This window comes from Loxodonta africana, chromosome 12, assembly GCF_030014295.1.
Source record: "Loxodonta africana isolate mLoxAfr1 chromosome 12, mLoxAfr1.hap2, whole genome shotgun sequence".
In the NCBI taxonomy this organism is placed as follows: domain Eukaryota; kingdom Metazoa; phylum Chordata; class Mammalia; order Proboscidea; family Elephantidae; genus Loxodonta; species Loxodonta africana.
In genome coordinates this window covers 48,480,691-48,506,262 of record NC_087353.1, presented here as the reverse complement: position 1 = coordinate 48,506,262, position 25,572 = coordinate 48,480,691, and the positions used below count along the sequence as shown (strand labels likewise).

The window sequence follows — 25,572 nt, the reverse complement described above, 5'->3', positions numbered from 1 at the left end:
TTATTTGGGAACTTACTTTCTTTTTCCTCCTATAGGACATTTGCATTTTGAATCTTTTGGGAATTCCATGCCTAAGCTTGAATGAGTCAGTGGACCGTCACCTGTGAGCAGCTTCCTACAGAAGGCACTTCTGGGCAAGCACGGAGGGAGAGGGCTAGAGAAAGGCCAGGGGTAGTGAGCAATTGTAGGGACTGAATTCAAGGGACTGCACTCTTGGAGTGGTAATGACACACTGGTAGGGCTTGAGGACAGGTCCAGAGAATGGGCCAATGGGAGGGAAAAAGGAGAAGGGCAGTAGGCCAATTTCCTCTTCCCTGGGTCAACTAAAGCCTGGCTAGGGCCCTCGTGGCTCCAGCGTTCTTGTGGGGCAGAAGAAAACACTGAACTCCTTGGAGCTACTATTCAGGCTCGCAAGTCTGGAACCTCTGTGTTAGCAGCAGTTTAGGAAGTGTTCAGCCAGAAGTGGTGCTGTGTTCCCTGGAGACTTGTAATTCTAGGAACTGCACAGGTTCCTAATGGGATCATGGTTCTCGAGTCTTGGGACTGAATGGGGCTCCAGGGAGCCACGGGAACTTAGAGGCCTGCAGTCCAGAAGCTGTGACACAAAAGAGTAGGGACTTGCTCAAGGTCATGCTGTGAGTTAGTTTAACCTAAAATTGTTGCAATCAAATGCACTTGCAAAACCCTAACTGGGGAGATTGGGAAGGGAAGGCTGAAAAACATTTTGTTGAGCATCAGATTATGACAAGTTTTCCTCAGGAAGTTTTATTTACTTCCCGAAATTTAAGGACTTGTTTACTGAAGGGGGCTTGGGATGTATTTTAAAGGTATGTGATGGTGCTACTGGCATTTGAGTATTTCCAGTTTTCTTTTCTTATTTGGGTGACTAAAAATACAACAACAGTACCAAACTCTTACATAAAATTTATCTCCAAATGTCAAAGCAGCAACTTTCTCTAAATACGGGCAACAAAAAGAGAGGGGCATTTGCATAAAGCAGCTCCCTGTTAATTTTCCCTTTGTGTTTCCAAATTAGGCAAGAGGCAGCACAGATCACAGAAAAACTTCACATGTTCTCCCACTCGCTCAGCAGGAGGTCAGGAGAAGACCGTTGTTACCTTGTAATTAGAGCACCTTCCTCTGAGGAGGTCAGGGTTCTTAAAAACTCACTGACAGCTTCTTTCCACCCCACACATTGTGGCAGGAGCAGGCCGGCAGTTTCCAGTCCATCTGCTTTAAGTTCCGGAAGCAGCCCACTTACCGACTAAGCCCAGCTCCATACAGCAGTGGGAAGGCCACCCCAGAAGGGATGTGGGGAAGTGAGTTGCGGCTCTACTTTCCCATTCTCTCTGAAGGGGATAAACGTGCTCCCCGACTCAGCTGCTGCTCTCAGGAGTTTCACTTGTTCTTTTTTTCTAAATGTTCTTTCTCTCAGGTTGATTTGCAGAGCTTCAGTGAGTTTTTCTTCCTTTCCTTCCAGGAAGCTTCTTCCCTCCCCATGAAACCCTAGGTCTTCCCTCTTCCCATATCAGGGTTCCACCTTCCTGGGCACTCTTTCTGGGGCCTTTAGAGCCAGAGGCTGAGTCCCTAGTGCTATTGATCTGCTCTGTCGACTGCTGTTCAATTCTGTGGGCATTCATTAAAGATAGACTCTGGGAAGACTTCAGACTAAGCACAGCAGGGAAAATGTCTGATGTCTCACCTAATGGAACCAGTGGATCAGTGAGGGAGACAAATGAGCCTGTAAAAGTCATCTACAAGAAGGAGATGTTCTGCAAGGCCTTAGAGACCATCTGGCCACTTAGTGTGTAGAACTGACGCCCAGAGAGGTCTGATGAACTGCTTTGGGAACTCTGAAGAAGACACAACTAATTTCAAATAAGAAGATGGGGGAAGAAGCTTCTGGGGGTAGCAGTTCAGCAGGGACTTGCTAGATGAGTAGGATTTTGACAATCAATAGACATAGTGGCTTTCCAGGCAGAGGGAGCAGAGTGAAGAAGCTGGGTGTGGAAGGGAGTCACAGTGGGCACATGAGGAGAGATGGTGGTAAAGGTCCCCCTGGGCCAATGGCGAAGGACCCTGAATTCTATGGGTCACTGGGGGTCACATAAAGCCAGGGTTACCTTTTAGGGAGACTTGGCCAGCAGAGTGGAGGTGGATTGGAAAAGAAGGAGCAGGAGCCAGTTTAAAGTCTATTGCCTGGGTGTGGACAAGAGACAAGGGGCTGGAGCAGGGCAGCCGGAAGCGAAAGTCAGGGTGGCTGAAGGCATAGGGTAGAGAGAATCACCCACTGGATTACAGCTCTGCTGTCCAGTACTGTGGCGACTAGCCACACGTGGCTACCGAGCACTTGAAACGTGAATAGTTTGAATTGAGATGTGCCGTAAGTCTAAAACAAACACCAGATTTTGAAGACTTGACATAAAAAAGGTAGATTTTCTTGTCAGTTATTTTTTAATAGATGACATGTTGAAGTGATATTTTGAATATACTAGTTTTTAAATAAAATAGTTAATTTCACCTGTTTCTTTTGTTAATGTGGCTACTAGAAAATTTAAAATTATACATGTGGTTCATGTTCTATTTTTATCGGATAGTGATGGGTTAGAGGGATGGGGAGATGAGGCAGCCTTGTGGACAAGAAAGGACAGACCCAAGAGAGGGAACTCCAGAGTGGGGTTGAGGAAAGCACAGCGAAAATGCTTATTCGGTGTCTTCCCAAAATGAGGTGCCTCTTGGGCTTGTGGAGGCCATGGGAGCATCAGGAATTGCAGTATCCCCAAACGGAGCATCTGGGAATACCCCTCTGGCCTTCCCACTCACCTGGCACCTGACCATGTGCTGTTTTGCACATTACAGTTGCTTACCTCTGTCTCTGAGTTCTTGTATCAGCCAGATTAAAAGTCTCTGCAGGGTAGTGCCACGAATCCTATCTGCTTTCCCCAGCACTAACTAAGCCCAGCGCGGGGGTCGTAGCAGGTACGCAATATGAATTTTGCAAACAAACTTATGTTGGGAGGAGTTAGGCTGCTTGGGAGCTCCTCATAGCCAGTGGAAGCTTCAGGGGCCTGACTGGCTTTCCTTTGTCCCCTTCCCCTCAGTGTGTGGCTCTTGGCAACTGATTGGTTCTGCAGGCTGAAAGCCAAGAGCTAAATGGTGATATCAACAGTGTATAGACTCCACAGGTGGGACAAGGGACAGGGGCCAGGAAATTTGCCCTAGCACAGAGGGCAAAGAGCACTGGACGGGGAGATTTGGATTTGGACCTTAGTCCTCAAGTGCTTATTCACGTGAGTTTCTGTGTCTGCGAAAGGGAAGATGGTACCTACCTTCTGATGTTGTTGTGAAAATTAAGAGCTAACCTATGTGAAAAATAATGACTAACATTTGAGCTGAGTGGTATAAATGGTTAATGTGCTTAGCTGCTAACCAAAAGGTTGTTGGTATGAGTCCACCCAGAGGCACCTCGAATGAAAGGCCTGGCAGTCTACTTCCAAGAAACGAGCCATTAAAAACTCTATGGCACACAGTTCTACTCTGACCCACATTGGGGTCTCCCTGAGTCAGAATTGACTAGACAACCATGGGTCTGGTCAACATTTGGGCATTGCTTCATGGCTTACAAAGGGCTTCATATGATCTCATTTGAACCTCACAGTAGGGCAGGTATTATTACAATTTCCATTTTACAGACAAAAAACCTGAGGCTCAAAGAGTATAAATGGCCTAACAGAGATGATACAACTATTAGAGGTAGAACTGGGATTGGAGCTCAGCTGACTTCTGCCACCGTCCTTTGCTGCCTATCTAGAAGAACAGCTTGCACATGCGTGGTGTTTCACAGGGTCTCAAAGTCCTTTCTTGTCCAGGAATGGGGGTGTATAAATGCAAAGTGTTACTATATATGAAATGCTTAAGACATAGCTTTTATTAGATTGTGGCGGCCAATGAAGATAATCATGTGAATCCACTGTTTAACTGACTGTCACTTACAGGTGTTAGGTGATGGCATATGAGGATCGTATAATAACCATTTATAAGAATTTCCATAAAGTGTAACAACAAACTCTGGTCAGATATTTTGACCACAATATGTTTGTAATAATTCGTGCAAATGACAGAGTCTGTTTTTGTCTTCAGAAAACTTTGTCATGGGCAGATTTAGATTTCTCTTTCACATCTGATTTTTAGATGCTTTAAATGGTGCATCTAAGAATGGTAATGTTGGTTACAGTGTTTACAAGGAAATGGATGAATATTCTGTTAATAGTTATTAGAATCTGCTAGGGCTTATGTTGTTGTTGTTACGTTCTGTCGAGTCAGTTCCGACTCATAGTGACCCTATGTATAACAAAACAAAACACTGCCCGGTCCTGCGCCATCCTCAAAATTGTTATGTTCAAGCCCATTGTTGCTCATAAACTAGGGATTATGCTAAGGCAAGTATATTTGGTTATAATAAAAAAAAGTTTACATTCTGTCATTGGCCCACTTAGAGGAGAGGGTATAGGACTGAGGGCCTTAGGCTGAGCTTGGACAGGAAAGACAAGAGTTTGGCCAATGGGGAGGGAGGCTGCACCAGACAGGAACAGTGTGCACTGGTGACAACACAGATCAGAGCCTGGCAGGGTGCTTGGCCCCTCGTCATCAGACAGACTTGGGTCTGTCAGAAGCAGTCTGTGCCACAGGCTGCATTTCAGGGTGTTTCCTGTAGAAGTTCCAGACTTGAGGAAATATGTGTGGTCAGCTTGAGGGAATATGCAGCTTGAGTTGGAACACTGGACATGCCACATAATTGGAAGGATGCACACTGGGTGACTGATAAAAGGAAACTCAACTTTCCAAATGTTGGCGACAATAGGAGATTCAGTTCCAATGACGAGTTGTTTCTTGAAAGAATGTCAGCTTGAGTCATAACAAATGCATTCCATCCATGACAGCCATGGGAAGGACGCAAAGAATGGAGTATCCCTCATCCCATGAAACAGCCCTCAGGAATCTTTGAACTCTAGGACCTACACTGGGAGGAGCCTGACACTCCTGATGACCAGCCAAGACTAAGAGCCCTGGGAGGCCTGAGGCCACTGAGATCTGGCCTTGCACAGACTTGTCCCATTCCCAGGAGATCCTTTACCCATGTAGGCACATGTGCAAGGCATGGGTGGTATGATTCCTGGACAGGATGCAGGCTCCTGGCTGCAGGTGGAATGCAAACAGCTGGAGCCCTGTAGGAGGCACCTGGCACTGGTCAAATTAGGTAAGTCCTTGGGGTCTGAGCAGGGACAGGAGGCTGGTCTATGCTACGACAGGGGTTGGAAAGACATTAGAGTGTGTGCTGAGAATGCAGTTTTTGACGTTTGTACCTCAATCTTGCAATCAACTGAGTGACTTTGGGAAAGTGGCTTCTTTTCTTTAGATCCTCAGTTTCTTCATCTTCACTTGTAAAATAGGGATGGTATTACTTTCTTCTTAGGGTGTTAGGAGCAGTAAGATAGAGAGGTATGTGAAGCACCCAGTGTTGTGCCTGACACAATAGCACACTGGTCATTGCAGCCTCTTGGGAATGGTTAGGTAGGGGGTCCTGGAAGGATCATCTGAATTAAGGTGGGTCTGGATTCCTAGAGTCTCCTCTTGGAGGTGTGGAGGTATGATGGGAAGGGGAGGGAAACAGTCCAGTTCCCTGGCTGTGTCAAAGTGTAAAGCCTCCATTTCTACTCCGTCTGCTCCAGAGTCCCTTAAAGGCAGCACAGAATTGTGGCACTAGACCAAGTGTCAGGATAATTGAAATTGGCTTTGACACTCTCTGGCTAGATGGCATTGGGCTTTACCCTACTAAGGCCTGGGTTTCTTCACTTGCAAACTGGGGGCAAAGTTATCTGTTCTGTTCGTTCATCACAGGGTAAAGTCCAACCTTGTTAGCCCGACATTCAAGGTCTTCCATCACATTCCCTAACCTCATCTCCCATAAGTCCTCTTCAGGCCCACGCAGTCCCACGAAGCCAAATCCTTTCTGGTACTTCCTTCATACCCAGACAGAACCTTCTAGCCAGGACTTTGTGTGTCTAAAGATATATTATCTCTGCGTCATTTAGCACATGGTTTTACATAAAGGAAATGACTGTTTTATCAGTCAGGATTAGGCTTGGCTACATGTGACAGGAAATCAAAAATAATAGTAGTTCAAACAAATGAATGTTATTTCTCTCTCATGCCAAAGAAGTTTGAAAGAAGAAAGCCCAGGGCTGGGTTGGTGGCTACAGGAATTAGAACCCAAGCTCCTTTTGTCTTGCTGTTCTGCCAGTACTAGCACATCATTTCATGGCTAAGATGGCTGACTAAGTTTCAGCCATCTTATTCTCATTCAGCCAGCAGTAAGGAGGAAGGGGGCAAAAGCTGTATTCTCTCCCTTTAGGGAGGCTTCCTCAAAGCTATATATGACATTCCGGCTTATATCTTATGGGCCAGAACTTAGTTACATGGTCATACCCAGCTGCAAGAAGGGCTGGGAAATGCAGTCTTTTAACTGAGTTCGTTGCCACTCTAATAAAATTGATGGGAAGAGGAGGGAAACAGATATCGGCACAGGCATATGGTTGTCTCTGCCAGGGAAGAATAATAAATATGTAAACTTGCTATGAAGTTTAAAGCCCTAAATAGTGCATGAGATTATTACTGTGAAACACTTATCGTATCTGAAATGATATGGGTATCTTAATCTTAAAAAAAAAAAAACAATTCAGTTCTTCTTCACTTGGTGGGAATGTGGTGGCCATTTTCCCCATAGAATTATCAAGTAATAATTGCCCCAACTCAAAGTGATAAGTGAAGATAGGTTATTAGTCCTTCCCTTGCCCTTCCTGCATTTTATTAATGAGGAAACTGAAGTCCAGAGAGGCTAAGTGACTTGCCCATGGTCCTACAGCTGATAGTGAATGATCCAGGTCTAGAACTTGAGATTCTGGACAGTATCAAGAGTTTTTCCTGGCACTCCTTACTGAATGGGCCATTCAGGTTCTGTCAAATGTCACCTGGAATTCTACGGTTCTCCCAACCATACCCTGCTTAGCCAGCACCCCTGGAGGCACTGGAACAGAGGTTAGATCCCCTCTGGACTACTTACCAGGGTCAAGGCCACAGAGCAGATCTAGGTCACCATGTTGTCAGGTGCATTCCAGCTGACACATAGTTCACACAACCTGGAAAGAAGGAAACATCAAGGAACAGAGGAGCCGGCTCTTAGATAAACAAGAGGCCCTTTGGCTAAGAGTGAATGATCACCCCTTTCCTTTGAACTTAGGAGGCACAAGCCCCTGAATTATGTACTGAAAGGAGATGCAGAGAAGCATAAGAAAGGATTGCTGCCCTTGAGAATTTGGATGAGTACATTTACTTTTCTTTTGTTCATTCATTAATTCAACAAATGTTTCTTGAACATCTACTAGAAGCAGACACTGGGCTCGGCACTGGGGATAAAAATTGCTTATAGTTGAATGTGGGACAAAGACAAGTAAACATTCATTCTACAAAATAGTATGAAAAGTGCAGTGATAGGGAGGGGACAGAGCACTCTAGGTGTGTCACCTAGCCAAGGACTAAAGCAAGGCTTAGTGGGTGAGAAGACATCGAGGCAGAACCTCAAGAATAATTAAGTGTAGTGAGCAGTGTGGGAGGGAAAAGAGTTCTCCAGATAGAATGCCTGAGGGCATGTGTGTGATATGTGGGGGACTGATAGGGGTTAATCACAGCCAGAGCGTGGCAGGCCTTGGTGATGGTGGTATAGAAAGGGGGTGGGGTTGGGGGGGTTGATGAATGTTGAGACATCCAACTGGAAAGGTGGACAGGGGCCAATTAATGAAGGGCTTCAGAATGCCTGTTGAAGAGTATTTTATTTTGAGGCTAGTAGGATAAAGGGCTTAAAGTAGATTTTTATTTTAGAAAGAGTCCTCTTGCCTCAAGGTGGAATATAGACTGAAGGCGTAAGACCAGATGTATGGGAGACCAGGTAAAAGGCTGTTACAGTGATGGTGGTTGGAATCAGGGATATGGTCCTGAAAGGTGAAGAGAAGTTGAAGGACTTGATAGCTCATTGGGAGGTACAATCAACTGGCCTGGGTGACTGGCTGGAAGTAGGAGACGAAAGAGATGGAGGAAACTACGATTCATGAAAAAAAGTGAAAATAACAAAGGTGAATGCTAACTGAACAAAACAATGGAATAAGAGCTACCCAGAAAGAAAATGGTGGTATGACCATATGTTTTGAAGAAGCGACAATTGCTGTGGCCTGGAGAGATTTTGAAGGACTTCTTGAATCTGCTGGAATTGAAACTGGGCCTTAAATATGAATAAGAATTTGGTGAGTAGAGAGAACACTCCAGGCTGAACAATGATGCAAGGGTATTGAGGCAGAAGAGTGTGATTTGTTTGGAAGATAGTTTGGTTATGGTGTTCTTGGGGAAGCCCCAAAGAGGTGGTTCACCTGAAATTCTTGCTGAAGGGAGGGACTAGGAGATGAATCTCATTGCTCTCCCAGATTAGTACAGAGCTCTTTGTTTACTCCAAGGCTGCCTGTGTTGAAATTCTCAGGTTCTGTGGACCACTAGACATCCCAGCATGCCCCAAACCCCACAGGTCCCAGCTTCTACCATGAGAAATACAAAAAAAGTCCTCCATTGCCAGAAGAAATGCTTTTATGTTTGAGGGCCTCCTGCTATGACCCAGGTCTCCCATGTTGAGAGCTACTGTCCCAGGGCCTTGCTTCACTGCTTCTAGGTCCCTGCAGAGCCCTACCTGGCTGCCTGCGTTGGTGAGCAAGACCTACAAACCCCCACAGGGATAGTGCTTCAGTCCAAAGCCATGGCAGACCCAACTGCATAACCAGGTGTGTAACAATGCAACTCAAGGGATGAATCTCTTGCCAGGTGCCGTGCCCTGCCTGAGTCCTCTGCCCCACTCTCTGAATATGGACCCTGGTCTGTATCCTGAGGGTGCCCTGGTCCCATGTTCTCTGACTCAGAACCTGCTGGTGTCTCCAGCTTTGGATCAGCCTCCAGGCTCTGATCTTGACTCTGATCTAAGGTCTTCCGCAATCTTCCCAGAGACCCCTTTCTAGTGGCACTGGCCCCTGACAGTAAGCTTTAAGACAAACACAATTATAACTTCTAATTGTCCAGCAGCACAACTTGAGGATTCACCACCATGCCCCAGTGCTGAGCTGGACTCTTTACTACACCACCTCGGACGTTCACAACGCTCTTGCAAAGGATGTTATTAGCCCCATTTTACCAATGAAGTAACTGAGGGAGACTAAATGACTTTGTCCAAGGCCACCCCACCTACGTGTCCACTTTTCTACACCTCCTGCCTGTGAGTCAGAAGAAGTCCAGGGGATAATAATATTGTGGCCAGCGTTGTGCTAGGCAATTCACAGATGCTACATTTTTATCCTCACAAGGACCTTATCAGGATGATTACTACTACATATTTTCTTTTTACAAATGAAAAAACCGAGACTCAAAGAGATTAAGTAATTATTCCAATATCACGTAGTCAAGAAGTGGCAGGGGAGGAAATCCAAATCTGAGTCCAAAGCCTGATGTCCCCACCTCTCCAGGTACTTAAGCCAGGTGAGGGTTGAACCTCCTTTTCCTGAACCAATGTTTCAATCCCCAAATAAAGCATAGTGATTCAGGGAAATAGCTATAATGTGGCCATGTCCCCCAGCCCTTCTTCACCCCTCTGATATGATCCTCAAATCATCTTTTTGAGGATTTTATGGATGGGAAAACTGAGGTCCTGAGATGAGCTAGGGCTCCACATGCCACCGTGCTGCCACTCTAGTTTCTTAGTCCCTCCTGCACACTCCAAGCCACTTGGACATGGCTCACAGGGCTCAGACGCATGGCCTCAGCTATTCCCTGCTCCCCCAAGTCTTATGTTTGCAGGCCAAGATGATTCAGCTTTGATTCAGGTTGAATGAATCATCAAGAGTAAAACAAAGAAGGAAAGGTCTATTCCCTTGCTAGATTAAATGAACCCACCCACCTTTTGACTTTTTTATGTTCTGAAATGATGGCAGTGTGCAATGACTCAGAATTATCACACTCAAAGAGACTACTTTGTATTTTTTCTTGAAAATGAAGGGACAATGGGAATAAATGAGCTGAAAATGGCTTATGAAGGGAGGGAAGGATGACCTCTCAGCACATCAATGCAGTGTGGGGGCCGAATGAATGCACAAGCATGGAAGGGAACAGCAACTACTTGGCAGCAAGGAGAGCCAAGTGGAGGCAGATATTGGGGCCAAACAGCAAAGCCCTTCAAGGCCACTCATTGGCAAAACCTGAAGGAACAACCACCAATCCTCAAGCCTACTTGTCTTAAAGCCAAGCATATTCACAGCCTCTGGAGGGAAGGCAGAAAGAATATTTTCAAAAGAGCTATCATATATGGGGTGTGGGGATGGAGAACTTTGTGTGTCTAACAGCAGAGAACCTCTCCAAGCCAAGCAGCCTGGCTAGGGGCAAACAAGTGGTAGAGAGACAGAGCTTCTTGGAGCTTACTCTCAACACTGTGTTTCTCTCTGGAGGAATGAGCTGAGTATATGAATCTACTTCAGTCTGCCCTTCAAATGTGGGGTAACTGGCCCCTTTTCCACAGCGTGCCTCCAGAATTGCCCAGGGACACTGGGCCTTGATAGCGGGAAAATAGGACAGGATTGGAAGCCAAAAGAGCTGGCTCTTGTTTGGGGCAAACCCTCAGCCTCTCCCAGCCTATTTCCTCTGAGGAAACAGGAGGCGATTGCTACCATCTACCTCAGAGGATGGTGGCTGGGAAGGTGAAATGAGATAATGCATGTGGTACTGCTCTGTCAAGTGTAAGATGCTATGCAAATGGCAGTTATTAATGTGTTTACAGACATAGGAGGAAAATTAATGTACTTCGACAGACTCAACGTCAAACTTAGAATCTGAGGCAATGGAGGCATTATATTCCATTCCTTAACATCTGAAAAAACATGAAGAAATTGGAAATGCATTTATTGGGAGTGAAGTTTTCTGCAGAGCTTCCTTTCCTTTGCAGTGAATTCCAGGTTTCCCGTGGTGCTCGCAGGACTCTGTCGGAAGCTTCTGGAGAAAGTCAACTTCCATTCTGGCTGCTATGAAACTCCATTTTTTGTTCTGTCCTGTGACCATCTTCACTTGCACCATTACAAATGGTTGAAAAGATTCTTGGAAGGAAAGTAGTTTCTTACTTCATAGCATTAGGTTTTGATAAATACAATAGTGCTATCACTTTTAAACAGAAAATGTGCATATTGGAGCTAATAAAGGGTGATGTTTTTTAGAGCTGGAAGGGACTTAGAGGGCCAGGTGGTTCAATCTGGAGATTTTTCCAGGTGAAAAACTGAACCCAGACAGGGAAAACTGATTGTCCCTGGGTCCCCCACCCTAGTTAGTGAGCCGGGATTAACCCCCAGTTTCTGATTCCTATTCATGTGCTCCTCTAGGGGTTAAAAACTCAGATGTCTTTAGGAGCCAGGTAGGTGAGGAGGAAGGCAGGGGTAGGGAAGATGATAGGGGATGATGGGTTGTTCAGTTCAGTTTTAAGTTTATTCTGTTTGGGGTTTGCTGAATTACTTGAATCTGTGAATTTTCATCTTTTACCAAATTTGGGGAGTTTGCAGACATTATTTTTGCAAATTTTTTTTCTGTACCAATTTCTTTCTCTTCTCCTCTAGGCACTCCAATGACGTGAATGTTAGCCTGTTTGATATTGTCTTAAAGATCCCTGAGGCTCTATTAATATGTTTTTCTTCGTTCTTTTCTCTGTTCTTCAGATTGAGTAATTTCTATTGACCTTCAGTTTCACTGGCTCTTTTCTCTGACAATTTTTCATTCTGCTTTGAGCCTATTTGATTTAATTTTTTAATTTCAGATGTATTTCTCAGTTTTAAAATTTCTTTTTTTGTTGTTGTTCCTGCTTCTTTAATGAGAACTTCTATTACTTTCAAGAGTGTTCACCTTTACACCATGAAAGATGGTTATAATAGCTGCTTCAAAGTCTTGTCTATAATTCCAACAGTGTCTTGTCTTTTCCTTGATAATTGCTCAGATTTCCCTGGTTTTTATTATGTTGAGTAATTTTAGATTATATACTGGACATTTTGAATAGTTTAAGACTCTGTATTCTGTTAAAGTCATGGAAAATACTCATTTTTTGTTTTGTCAGTTAAGCCAGTTAAGTTCAGACTGTAAGTTTTATTTTCACTTTCTATTTTTTTTTTTTTTTTATAAGAAGGAGCTCTGAATCAGTTCAGTTTTCAAAGCTTTTGCTGTGCTGTTTGGGTGTGTTCTGCACATGCACAGCTTGGAAGTGAACCCAGGATTTGTGTCAGTTCATACATGAAATTCCCTTTTTCCACTTCTTCTTTTGTGAATATCCCATGTTCTTTAACACCCAAGAGCCCCTTTCTCTGGTTCTCTGGCTAGAAGGATGTGGTTTCTCTCAGAGTTGTAGTCACTGGTAATGTCACACAGTTCCATGCCACTGGGCATGCCCTTGGGGCAAAAGAGTGAGAGAAGAGAAAAAAAAAAAAAAAAAAAAAACGAGGACTGCCTGCATACTCTTCACATAATAGGGAACCCTTTTCCAGGTTCCTCTATCCAGAGGGATGGGTTTTCTCTTAAGGATTTTAGGTGACTGCTCTTTTGCCATGGTGCAGTGGTGGTTAAGAGTTCGGCTGCTAAATAAAAGGCTGGCAGTTTGAATTTACCAGTCACTCCTTGGAAACCCTATAGGGCAGTTCTTCTCTGTCCTGTAGGGTCGTTATGAGTTGGAATTGACTCGATGGCAACAGGTTTGATTTGGTTTTTGCCTTGCCCTGCTGCTGTGATGAGTTCAGATTTGGGATTGAATCAGGTTTGGGGCTGGGCTGAGAGAGAAAAAGAAAAAAATCAAGAATTTTCCCTACACTTTCTGGCTTGCAGGCCCCCTTTTCTAGGTCCTGTGGCTAGAAGGATGGGTTTTATCTTGGAGTTATTGATGTCCATGTCAGCTGTGTGATTTTATGATCCAGCTCACCCTCAGGCAAAAACCAAGAGAAAACAAATTCCAAGAAACTCACCACCACCATATTGGTCATTTTGGTCAATTTTTGACTTCTCTCCTCAATCTACCTGCTATTATTTACTTTTTACAGTCTTTAAATGCCTTTTTGTATTTTGTCACAGTGTTTAGCTGTGATCAGTGGAAGAGATAGGATGCATTGCACTTACATTTGGTTGAAATACTTGGAATCTATCTTTCAATTTGGAGCTTTCCTAGGACTTATTGGCAGAGGCTCACTGCCAGAGCCTTTATTTAGGAATCCTATATCCCCTGGCCTGGTGGTGCATGGTTCCAGAGTCTATGGCTCCAAGTTTTTTCCCTTATTTGAGTAAACACTTGAAATTGGTATTCACTCAGCCAAGATGTGTTGATGTGCTATATCCTGGGGGTACAAAATAGCCAAGAAATGGCTTCCATCTTCAAGGAGCTCATAGTTCACAGGTATAGCAAAATTTGGACAAAAAATTTAGTATCCAAGCTTGAAATATTCTTTCCAAAGCCCTGTTGTAGGCCCCAGAATCACAATACATTATCAGAAAGCAATTCCCAGTCTGAGTCTGGGGTTTTGCCTTTCTAGAAAACATCTTTGATTGCCTCTCTCCTCTGAGGGGAACCAATAGCAAAGCACTTTTACAAAACAGTATCTAGAGTGCTACTTTTAGATTTGTGAATGCTGCAAAAAGCTGAGATTACTCTACATAATGGTCTTTCTGTCTGCTAAGCATAACCTCTGAGAACACAGTCTGGTTTGGGGCTTTAGAACTCTAAAGGGAAGAGAAGAATTGGATAGTGTCCAGAGTAGTACCTGCAGTGGGGTGGGCAAAATAGAATCTGATGTTTGAAAAACAAAAAACAAAGAGTGGGGGAAGCTGAGGCCATCTGCCAAGGAGATAACCCTTCACTAAGCAGATTAACTACCTCCCCCAGCCCACCTCTTCTGCCTTTTCTCTTTGAAAATACTTACCTTCTCTTTCTACAGTGAAGTAATACCAGAGCACTGAATCTGGAAAAGGAGGTAGAAGGTGGGAGGGAGAATAGACCCATTGCCATTGAGTTGATTCCAACTCATAGAGATCCTATAGGACAGAGTAGGACTACCCCATAGGTTTTCCAAGGAAGCAGACTGCCACATCTTTCTCCCATGGAGCAGCTAGTGGATTTGAATCACTGACCTTTTCATTAGCAGGCAAGTGCTTAACCACTGAGCCACCAGGGCACCTTAATAGCCATTTGTTTAATAGAAGTAGGTGCCATGTATTAGCAAGGGTTTTCTGTGTGCCAGTTAGCTCATCATCCTCAAGTTTTGTGATAAGAACTGTATTTCTATATGGTAGACAAGGAAACCAGGACTCAGAGGTGACATGATTTTTCTGAAGGTATTAACTAGCAAAAGGTAGACTGTAAACTAGCTCTCCTGAGTGTGGGCTCTGTTGTCCCCACTGTACCAGCCTTCAAGACTTTGGGATCTGAATATGTTCCTTTCTAATACCACAAGAGTCACAGAAGTTTCTAAGTGACAAGGGAGGCATACTGGGGAAAAGGAACCATACAACTGACAGTGGGACCTCGGGGTTTATAAGAGAGAATGATGCCCATTAGGAAGCTAGATTCCAGGTTCTCTAGTCCTGTGTTTCTCTGAAGTGTAATTCAAGTGAGTGCATATCTCCTCCCTCACAAAAAACAAAAAAAAATTCAAATTCAGAAGCTGACCATGGGACCAAGGAAGAAAAAGTGAAAAGAAGGCAGGGATCACTTTCCACAACATTTTCCTCTGACCAGGAGGGTGAGTGAGGGTGATTTGGGGGTACAGAACTTCTTGGTGGGGCTCAGAGTCAGCCTCAGGTTAGCAGGTTCCCCATCTCCCTGCAGCACTGGCTCTGGCTCAGAGGAGAGCTGGGAGCATGGAGGTAGAAAGTGCTCTCCTTAGGTGGTCAGCATTGGGCAGCTTCTCCTCCTTCTTCTGGGGGTTAGAAGAACCTGCATGTTGCATTCCAGAGCAGACAGGGCTTCTCTTTGCCAGTCTCCCACCCATCTTCCCTTTCCAGCCCCTTTTCTCTCACCTCCTCATGCCCTCTTTCTAATTTAATAGCAGGGAGCAAGAAAATGAACATCAATTGAGCCCTGACTATGCCAGGCACTGTGCTAAGCACTTTCCATTCATTGTTTTCTAGCAGAGGGCCCAGTAAACCATAAGTGCTCTATAGAAGTTAGCTCTTACCCTTTAATATCTGCTCTGTCTCCATTTTGGTAGCCTCCAGGCACAAGGCTGCGGGTCAGCACTCAGTTTCACAACAGCTACAGAAACGAGGCAACAACAGCATCAAATGACATGAGTGAAAATAAGACCTGCAATAGGGTTAGTCACACACATTGCTCAAGGCACTCCTTTTCTGAGGCCCTGTTTCCATGAGAAGGAGACTGAGACAGCCCTGAAATTGAGAGCTTAGTAGGGACCAAAGAAGAAGATAAGTGGAAGCCAGTGGAAACTCAGGACTCAAGTAGTGTCTCTTGGCAGCAATTTACACCTGAAAAGCATCTCTACAAGTTGGCCTCTACTTGCCCCACAGCAGCCTTTCCACAGTATTGCAGGGCCCTGGTCCAGATGTGACCAGTTTTTTGTCTTTGTTTTTAATTTTTATTGTACTTTAAGTTTACAAATCAAGTCAGTCTCTCATACAACAATTTATATACACCTTGCCATATACTCCTAGTTGCTCTCCCAGTAATGAGACAGCACACTCCTTATCTCCACTCTCTATTTCTGTGTCCATTCAGCCCACTTCTGTCCCCCTCTGCCTTCTCAGCTCCCTTCCAGACAGGAGCTGCTCATATAGTCTCCTGTGTCTACATGAGCCAAGAAGCTCACTCCTCACCAGTATCGTTTTCTATCCTTTAGTCCAGTGCAACCCCTGTCTGAAGAGTCAATTTTGGGAATGGTTTCTGTCCTGGGCTAACAGAAGTTCAGGGGACCATGACCTCCAGCGTCCTTCCGGTCTCAGTTAGAACATTAAGTCTGGTCTTTTTACAAGAATTTGAGATCTGCATCCCACGGCTCTCCTACTCACTCAGGGGTTCTCTGTTGTGTTCCCTGTCAGGGCAGTCATTGTTTGTAGGCAGGCATCATCTAGTTCTTCTGGTCTCAGGCTGATGTTGTCTCTGGTTTATGTGGCCCTTTCTGTCTCTTGGGCTTATAATTACCTTGTGTCATTGGTGTTCTTCATTCTTCTTTGCTCCAGGTGGGCTGAGACCAATTGATGCATCTCAGGTTGCCGCTTGCTAGCATTTAAGACCCCAGATGCCACTCTTCAAAGTGGGATGCAGAATGTTTTCTTAATAGATCTTATTATGCCAATTGACTTAGATGTCCCCTGAAACTATGGTCCCCAAACTGCCTCCCCTGCTACGCTGGCCTTCAAATCATTTGGTTTATTCAGGAAACTTCTTTGCTTTTGGTTTAGTCCAGTTGTGCTGGCCTCTCCTGTATTGTGTGTTGTCTTTCCCTTCACCTAAAATAGTTCTTGTCTACTATCTAATTAGTGAATACTCCTCTCCCTCCCTCCTTTCCTCTCCACTCTCGTAACCATTAAAGATTATTTTCTTCTCTGTTTAAATTATTTTTGAGTTCTTATAATAATGGTCTCATACAATATTTGTCCTTTTGCAACTGACTAATTTCACTCAGCATAATGCCTTCCAGATTCCTCCATATTATGAGATGTTTCATGGATTCATCATTGTTCTTTATCGATGCTTAGTATTTCACTGTGTGAAAATACCATAATTTATAGATGTGACTAATTTTTAATTTGTGAAATTATCCATTACTATGAGCTAATTCTGTAAAAATGCCAGAGCAAGCCCACATATAATTCTATTCCTCTGCAAAAAGAAAGCTTTCCCGATACCACTTGTCCCCCACAAAATTTGTCCCCCAAAGAATCCCAGCCAAACATTTGAAGGCTTATGATTTCCATAGCTTCCCTTGAGTGGTCCTAGGCTCTTTTGATTTTTCCGTATATTTTATCTTGGACACCACACTTCTCTCTCCTTTCCCACTGCCACTGCCCTGGCTGGTTCCCTACCGCTTTTCCCTTAAACTCCCAGCAGATTCCTTTCCACCAATGCAAACCAAATAGTACTCACAGTACTCACCATGGATCTTCATGAAACAGTGCTTTTGTTGGATTCAGAAGTATTCAATGACTTTCCACTGCATGTAAGTAAGGTCTAAACTCAGCAATCCAAACTTCCATCATTGGTTGCTTTTCTTAACATTTCTCCTATGCCCTGCTGTGAATCCCACCTTCAACCCTACTTGTTTACTTATTACTTCTCAAATAGACTCTTCCAATTTTCATCCTCTTCCCACTCCTCCTTACTGATGGAATGTCACTGTCTTAGGCTAGATTCTCTAGTGAAGCAAAGCCAGTAAAGTGTATAAATACATATATAGAGAGAGATTTACATCAGGGAAACGGCTCACACAATTGTAGAGGCTGGAACATCCCAAGTCCATGGATCAGGATAAAGGCTTCTTCAATTCATGTAACCTCAGGGTCTGGTGAGCCCAAGATTGGCAGGGCAGAGAGCAGGGCTACCACTCTCAGGCTATGAAGATATATGAATCCCAAGGTCTGCAGATAAGCTGACAGCTCAAGTCCCCAAAGCCAGTGGTCAGATGAACAGGAGGCAGCTGTAGGACCCAGTGAGCAAAAAGGCCAGAATGTCTGCTTATATTCGGATGCAGGCCACACCTCCAATGAAACTTCCTTTCAACTGATTGACTACTCATAGCAGATTCAATCATGGGAGTGATCACATATAAACACTGAGAATCATGGCCAAACCAAGTTGACACACAATCCTAACCATCACAGTCACCCTTCCTTCAACAATGTGCTCAAGTCTGGCCACCTGGTTCAGGCAATTTCCCCCTACTCTGCAATTACACCTTTGGTTGTCTAGGTCCCTCTTGTCACATATATCCATCCTGTATTGCTAATTGTCTTTGTATGTCCATAATTTGCTGCCACATGTATATGTGGCAGCAGCACTGTACCATCCTTTTCTCACACAATAGGCACTTAATATCTGATTGCTCAATCTACTAGAGCCTTGCAATTTTATATAACGAAGGCTTCTTTCTTCTTTGTCATTAAAAATATTGCTTATAGTGGGGATTCAGAGCCCTTGAGACAGTGGAAGAAAATGAGATGGGGAAGGGGTTCTTTTTTAAAGCCATTTGTCCCATCTGTGCATAATATATAACTTCCAGTCATTCCCGATATTAAAGAAATAGTCCCTCTGAGCCCTTTAAAATGATTCAAATATTGAAATGATTCGTTAGTTCAAAAGAAAGAAAAACCAAATATTCGCTCTTTCAAGGGGAAAATAAACTGGGTGTGCTTTTACTTTTATTTTTTCAGTGTTCTGCAAGAATTGGGAATGCACCACAAAATGGGAGAGCTTGTTTTCCTACCTTTGGTGGAGCAGCTGGTAGGTCTGAATTGCTGACCTTTAGGTTCACAGCGGAGAGCTTAACTGCTGTGCCACCAGGGCTCCTAGCAAGTAACAACATGAAAGAAAGTTCTAAGAAATAACTAAATTTTAGGGGAAAAACATACCAAAGTTTCAAGGGACATAAGTGAAGCATTTGCCTTTGACTGAAAACACACTGCTGATGCCTCACCAGCATGAGAATTTTAATTGTTTGAATTCTGTTCTCTTCACCAACCTTGTGCTGGGCAGAAGTCACAGAGCTTCAGGCAGTTCCATTCACCTCAGCATTCCTCTCATGAAGGAAAGATTTATGGGTTTAATCCCCACTGTGGAGATCCAAGCACTGCTCTTCTCCTGAGGAGGACAGGGCTTCTTAGCTTGATTTTATATTTCAGCACCACTGACAGAGTGACTCCAGCCTATCAGAATACTTTTTTGCTTCTCAGCTTTGCGTAGTGTTCTAGATAATATCCTCCTCTGTCTTTAATATTTACTCCTTTCTTTACCCCATTATACTCTTTTTCTATTGCTAGGTGCAGTGGCTAAGAGCTAGGCTGCTAATCAAAAGGCCAGCAGTTCGAATCCATCAGTTACTCCTTGGAAACCCTATGGGGAAGCTCTACTCTGTCCTAAAGGGTCACTATGAGTCAGAATTGACTTGATAGCAATGGGTAGGTAGCAAATAGGAGCTCTGGTGGTACAGTGGTTAGGCTCTCAGCTGATAACTGAAAGGTCTGTGGTTCAAACCCACCAGCTGCTCCTCAGAAGAAAGATGTGGCAGTCTGCTTCAGTAAAGAGTTACAGCCTTGGAAATCCTATGGGACAGTTATACTTTGTCCAATAGGGTCATTGTAGGGTCGCTATGAGTCAGAATCAACTTGACGGCAATGGGTTTAATTGATTTACGTAGGAAATTACCACAAACGTAATGGCTTAAATAGCAAAAATTAATGATCTCACATGGATCAGTAATCAGGTATGGGTCAGGTGCCTTGCTGTGCAGGGTCTCCCCAGGCTGAAATTAAGGTGTCAGCAGGGTGTGCAGTCTTATCTGAGGTCTGGGATCCTCTTCCAAGCTCAAAGCTTGTTGGCAGAATTCAGGCCTCAGGGCCTAGAGGCCACCTGCCATTCTCTGTCTTATGGCCCTCTCCACAACATGGCACTTGCTTCTTCAAGGTCCATGGGAGAGCATCTCTGCTGCTTTGAATCACTCTGGCTTCTGGGAAGGCCTGGGCAAGTCAGGCCACCTAGGGTGATAATCTCTCTTTTGATTAACTCAAAATTAACAGATTAGGGATTTAATTATATCTGCAGAATCCATTTTTCTACATAATATAACATGTAGATCACATGAGCAAAATCTCATCATATCCACAAGCCCCTCTCACTCTCAAGGGGAGGGGATTATACAGCCATGTACACGAGGGGGTGGGAATCCTGTAATCTGCCAATTCCTTTTCACATTTGGTAGAACGCATCCCAGACACTCCCTTCATCCTTCCTGAGCCCTTCTTTTGATATGGCCCCAGAGGTTCCCTCTCTGGCTCCCCTATTCTCAGAGCTCCTCTCTCAGTCTCCTCCTTGCAATTCTCCTGGTGAATCAGTGCAAGTGCTCTTGTCTCTGTAACACCTTCCTTTGTTTTTTCTCCCACCCCTCCCACCAAGCAGAATGAGGATCTCTCTTTTCTGTGTTCTCGAACACCCCATATATGCCTTCATGCCAGTGGTGATCAACCTGTTGGCCGTAAGCCTCTCCAAGGCAGATCCTCTGTCAAGTCCATTTCTGTAATCTCGGGGCCAAAGCACAATGAGGGCCTGTACTAGGAGCTCAGTAAAGATTTGATCAGTGTATGAAAGGCCCAGTAGAGTTCTAGCAGGGAGTACACAGGGAACACAGGTGGGTTGTCAGGTTGCCCAGAGCAGCCAGGTGTGCAGATGAGTAGTGGAGGTGAGTTAGCAGCCCCCCTGGTGGTGCAGTGGTTAAGAGTTTGGCTGCTAACCAAAAGGTCAGCAGTACAAATCCACCAGCCACTCCTTGGAAACCCTATGAGGCAGTTCTATTCTGTCCTAAAGGGTCTCTATGAGTTGGGAACTACTGGACGGCCACAGGTTTGGTTTTTATTGTTGTTGTTCATATGTTAAATTTATATTATCTGAATTAGGCAGCCTCCTGGATGCGAGACAACGATAATAGCATGACTATTTTCTCCATCCTTCCCTGCTAGCTGAGATTCTCCTGGTCATATGACACAAGCCATGCCCTCATGATTGTATTCTAGGGCATCTTTAAAAATCACATTTTCCTGTATTGCATAGAAGAATTGGTACTTATGGCTGATGTCCTACAATGAAAGGAGAAGGAGTAGACACTTGGTATGGAATAGTGAGCTATCTATTTTGAAATACAATCCTAAAATTCACCTTGTAAAGTTTCTTCTCATTTAAAAAAAAAAAAAATCTGACTATTATGCTGAGGATTTTCTCTTGAAAGATACTTAGAGACATTGTACAGCCACTGAGAATTTCATGCCTTATGGGAATTCTCTTAAAAGCCTAGAAGCCACAACCTCAATCATCTCCAATCTACTTTTCTTTCTGTAAAGTAAACAAAAATTTATCTATGTAAGTAGTGTTTGGAAAATGCAGAAAATATAAAGATGAAAATCAGCCTTCCCCAAGCTCTTCACCAACATCAAACCATTATTAACTTGATTTGGGATGGAAAAAATTAGGGAGAGAGTTTTACTTCTGCAAAGTTCTGCCTTCTCCCTTCAAAACTTTGCAGCGAGCTCTAGCTTAGTGACGTTGGGTTGGAGGGAAGCAAAAGTAACAGAGAAATCATTTTATTTGCAAAATTTACTGCTTGATTATGCTGAGCAGAATTGATCAGTCACAAAGGGACAAATATTGTATGAGACCACTATTACAGGAACTCAAGAAAAGGTTTAAACACAGAATAAAACATTCTTTGATGGTTACGAAGGTGGGGAGGGAGGTAGAGGGGTATTCACTAACTAGACAGTAAACAAGAATTATTTTAGGTGAAGGGAAGGACAACACACAATACAGGGGGAAGTCGGTACAACTGGACTAAATGAAAAGCTAAGAAGTTTCCTGAATATAACCAAACACTTCAAAGGACAGAGTAGCAGGGGTGGGGGTCTGGGGACCATGGTTTCAGGGAACATCTAGGTCAATTGTCATAATAAAATTCATTAAGGAAACGTTCTGCATCTCACTCTGGTGAGTGGCCACCAATGTCTGCCCTGACAGGGAACAAACATAACAGAGAATTTCTGATGGAGCTGGATACAGAACTTAAACTCTAGTAAAAAGCCTAGAGTTAATGGTCTGACTGCGACTGGAGGGACCCCAGAGGACATGACCCCTGGACTCTCTGTTAGCCCAGAACTAAAACCATTCCTGAAGCCAACTTTTCAGACAAAGATTAGACTGGACTATAAGACATAAAATGATACTGGTGATGAGTGTGCTTCTTAGGTCAAGTAGACACATGAGACTATGTGGGTAGCTCCTGTCTGGAGGCAAGATGAGAAGGCAGAGGGGGACAGGAACTGGTTGAATGGACACGGGAAATGTAAAGTGGAGAGGAGGAGTGTGCTGTCACATTGTAGGGAGAGCAACTAGGGTCATATAACAATGTATGTATAAGTTTTTGTATGAGAAATTGAATTGTAAGCTTTCTCTTAGAGCACACACAGAAAAAAATTACTGCCTGGATGCTGGGTGGCAGCTAAGGGGAGGTGAAAAGGAAGAAAGTGATGATTTCACAGTACTACCAAGATTAAGGGAAGAAAAAAAAAAAGAAATCTAGCACCAAAGGTAAAGGCTAAGCAAGAACTTTCCATCTTAATTTTCTTGAGCCCAGTTAGCACACAATTTATCTCCCAAACACCCTGTCTCCCCCCTCCCCCCCCCAAAAAAAAAAAAAAACCAATAAAAATGTTAATTTTTGAAATCACTAACTAAATAAATACAATGTTAATATTTGTTTCAAACAAAGTAGCCCTTAGGGACCAGTTCAGGTTTACAATGACTTCTTTCTCTCCCATCCTATTCTTTCCAGCCTTGTCTTTCTGGACTTCTCTGCTTCAACTGATGAGCTCAGAAGGGCTGAAACGCTCCCCCATCACTACCATTATGCTCGCCTCGCCTCCTTTTTCTCACTCAACACCTTGCTGTATTGTGCGCCTTGCCCTGTTCCTTTCACTTGCTAGTTTGGATGATCCATTCACTCACTTGTGGCCCAAGGTCCCACTTCCTCACCCTCAGCCTGAGATTTTCAGTTTCTGAGAGGACATTTCCTCTTACTGACCTACCAACACATGAAATTGTAACTCAAAAGTGAGTTCATCACCCCTCTCCCCTTGTGCTGGCTGCCTCCTGCCATCTAGCCAACTTTACTTACTAGCCTCTTAGTTGAGTCCTCTCTTCAGTCATTGGCCATTCCCTGTATACAACCTATTGGTTTCCAATTCCTTGCCTTTACTCAGGCTGTTTCCACCACCAGGGAGGTAGATGCCTTCGAAACTCAGACTGACACTTTCTTTCAGAAACTCTTTCTCACGAAATCCACCTAAACCTTCTTGGCACCTGTAACCACTCATGTGTTGAGACTGGGCTATATGTGTTTCCACAGGTTATGTTGTTTTGAGAGTCCCTGGGTGGTGAAAACAGTTAATGCACTCACATGCTAATCAAAAGTGGGTTGTTTTGAGCTTACCCAGAGGTGCTTTGGAAAAAAGTCCTGACGATCTATTCAAAAAAGTCAGCCATTGAAAATCCTGTGGAGCATGATTCTATTCTGACACACATGGGGCTGCCATGAGTCAGAATCAATTTAATGACACTGGATTGGAAACCCTGGTGGCGTAGTGTTTAAGTGCTACAGCTGCTAACTATAGCAGTTCAATTCAGCAGTTTGAATCCACCAGGGGCTCCTTGAAAACTCTATGGGGCAGTTCTACTCTGCCCTATAGGGTTCCTGAGTCAGAATTGAGTTGGGTTTTGGGTTTTTTTGGGACTGGTATGTTGTTTTGAACATAGTAGATGTTTCTGTTGTTTGTGTTTTTACTTACTAGTAAGGACAATAATGATAATAATTGCTACTTATTTAAGGGCTACTATCTGTGTTTTATGTGCCAAGATGGAGCCCTGAAGACACAGTGGTTAAGAGCTCGGCTGCTAACCAAAAGGTCTGCAGTTTGAATCTACCAGCTGCTCCTTAGAAACCCTGTTGGGCAGTTCTACTCTGTCCTATTGGGTCACTATGAGTGGGAATCAACTCCTCAGCAACAGTGATATGTGCCAGGACACCACCTTTTTAAAAGGGCATAGGCAGAAAGAGAAGAAAAATAGCTGAGAATACTAAGAGGTTGTGACTGAAGGGGTCTCATAAACAGCCCCTCCCCTCCCAAATTCCTCCTTTGCACAGCCTGGCATGCCCAAATCATCTCAGTAGGAGTACCTGTCATTGAGGAGTGAAGGTTCTCACCCTCACTTCTTTCAGACTCCTTTCTTGTCCACACCCAACCCACCTTGCCATTCAGTGCAAAGACTTCTGGGAATGGCAACATTCTAAGCTGTTAACAGCTAAAGCCTTCTCAGAGGCTTCCGCCCCCCAGTGACAGTTGCCTGAAAGCAGTGAAAGAGAGAGGTCCTTTGGAAATGGGTTAGGGTGAGAAGGAAGGAAGGAAGGGGAATGGCCAGACTTAGGAAGAGGCCCAGCCTACTGTTAGCCAGAGTGAAGCACACCAAAGTTGGAGTCTCCCTCGTTCCTCAGCCATTCCTGCATGCCTCCTACAGGGTCCACCAGGGCTCAGCTCTGCAGGGGACACATACATGAATCCGACATGGATCCTGCCCTCACGGAGCTTACTGTCTAGTGATAGAAAGTACCAAGTACCATAGCAAAGGCAATTCCAATGGCTATGGGACTTCAGAAGAGAGAAAGGCCCAGGCTGGGCATCAAGGAAGGCCTACCAGAGGAGGTTGCACTTGGGCTGGACCTCAGGAATTGCCAGGGGATTCTCCACAGGCAGATATAGGAGGTTGTGATAGTACTGGTGGAGGACACCTTCAGTCCAAGGCTGTGATCTGTAGGGGTGTGGTAGTGTGAGAAAGAGGTCAAGGAAACTCTGGGTACGTTCTCTAGTAAGAAGATGCTGAAGACACTTTGGCTACTTTGGCTACTTTTTTTATCTGTTTCCCAGATAAAAAATAGGCTATTTTTTATAGGGAGTAACGGGCTAAAATTTGAGAATTCAGGCTTGGATTTGACGAGAGCTCTCTGAGAGTGGTTGGACCCCCCACCCACAGACCCATCATTCTATGAATCTAATTCTGAGGGGGAGCCAATGACATGCCTCTGAACCTAGACAGGGTCTCTCAGCAAATCCTCTCCAGCGAATAAGGATCCTTCACAGTAGAATGGGAGATGGGACCCTAGAGAGTTAATATGATCAGGACTGTTCACTTTGAATTTGCATTAGCTTCAGGTCAATGCTTAGTTCATGTTTACCAGCAGAACTAGTAAGGACATTATTTTGAGGAGTATTCAGGCAGATAGAAGTGAGAAGAGGACTGGAGCTAACATCAGTGGAAATGAGATGGCAATGGAAGCTTGGTGAGAACCAAAAAATGGTCAAGAAGGGACAACTAGATGATAATACAAAGATAAAGGGGGAAATTTATTCAAGAAGTCTACACTTCAAATGTTGCATGTACTTCTTCTTTTTCCCTTCGTTGCTGTTCTACAATTGTAGCTCTTCTATTTTGTGGAGACTACAAAAGGCATTTTGTGCAAATTTTTTCCCTGGCTGGGAAATCATTACCCAACTCCTATTCTTTTTAAATTTTTTGTACGGGTTTCCAAAAAAATTTGTAATAGTTTACTCTTCGGTATACTCTTTGGACTTTCATTTTTAAATTGGAACATACTCAGT

At 44.1% G+C, this 25,572-nt stretch overlaps 1 protein-coding gene across 2 annotated transcripts in view; it reads left to right on the top strand.

Annotated features, from left to right (window-relative positions):
* The first annotated feature begins 5,104 nt into the window (after positions 1-5,104).
* LOC100669426 (aromatase) overlaps positions 5,105-25,572 on the top strand; it is a 109,944-nt gene continuing 89,476 nt past the window's right edge. For both annotated transcript variants that reach the window (XM_003420521.4, XM_064295206.1), the window contains exon 1: positions 5,105-5,257. The gene's annotated coding sequence lies outside the window, so the exon portion shown is untranslated. The remainder of the gene's footprint in view (positions 5,258-25,572) is intronic.